At 46.8% G+C, this 1,065-nt stretch overlaps 1 pseudogene; it reads right to left on the bottom strand.

The window, feature by feature from the left end:
• Positions 1–224: 224 nt before the first annotated feature.
• Positions 225–706, bottom strand: LOC115523518 (annotated as a pseudogene).
• Between the last annotated feature and the right edge of the window lie 359 nt (positions 707–1,065).

The following is a 1,065-nucleotide window of genomic DNA, read 5'->3' as shown; positions in this document are numbered from 1 at the left end:
AGCTCACCAGAATAAGGAACCCGGTCTCCAAATTTCTTGGATACAATTCCTCTTGAACCTTTTCCCCAAAGACTAAATTCTAAAAATAACCAGGTGATTAGGAGAAGAGGTTTGTCTCACCATTGGACTTACCTGTTATGGCCTCTTTATCGTGAGTTGAATGGTGTGACAGAGCAGAGGCAAAGAGGTGTACAATCAGTTCTCAAGGTGTTGAGTCAAAAAGGTCAGAGCTTCCACGGTGTGGCAACAGCTTTGCAGATGCCCACATCATGACAGTTGAAATAACAAAGCCCAACAAAGGTGGAAGCCGAGAGGGCCCAAACACCTGCCTTGGCAGCTTTTTGTAAAGCATCTCCTCGACCATAGTAACCACTTGTCCAAGGCCCCAGTGACTATGGAGACTGAGGGCTGCAGTCAGGGGTAGTTCATCACAGAACCAGGATTCAAATAAGCAGCTGGAATTAGGCCCAGGAGCAAAACACTGCCAACCCTCTCACCAGTCCAGGGGAGAGATGCAGCCTTGGAACCCCAACGGCGGTTGGGTTGAATGTGCTGTGTTCTACACCATCCTGGGGCAGGTCAGTCCTGGAGAAATGCTGAGACACGAGCCAAGTCTGACCACTGGGATTCGTAGCAACAGAGCTCAGCCTCCTCGGGCACTGCCCAAGACACGCAGCCTCCAGAGACTCCCCATCTCTCTCCTGAAGGCTCAAGGTCACCCCCAGATTTAAAAATTTTTGTTGCTCTAGTGGATGTGTAGAGATATCAGATTGTAGTCTTAATTTACATTTGTCTGCATGCCAATGGTAGCACATCTTCATATGCATATATCTTCTTTTGTGAAGCCCCTGGCACTGTTTTGATTTGCAGCTTGGGGCCTTTTTTTCTGTTTCTCAAACACTACTAACTTGTTCCTCCTCACTATCCTTGACTTGCTTTGCATTTGCTCTGAAGTTCTTCCAGATTGTCTCAGACTGACTCCTTTTCATCAGTGAGATCTCATCTCAAATAACACCTCAGAGAAGTCTTCATTTTTCATCACCTTACCCTCTATGGTTGTCTTTA

The sequence above is a fragment of the Lynx canadensis genome, chromosome C2 (genome assembly GCF_007474595.2).
Source record: "Lynx canadensis isolate LIC74 chromosome C2, mLynCan4.pri.v2, whole genome shotgun sequence".
Lineage (NCBI taxonomy): Eukaryota > Metazoa > Chordata > Mammalia > Carnivora > Felidae > Lynx > Lynx canadensis.
Note: the sequence above shows the minus strand (reverse complement) of the source record. Positions and strands in the feature narration are given on the sequence as shown.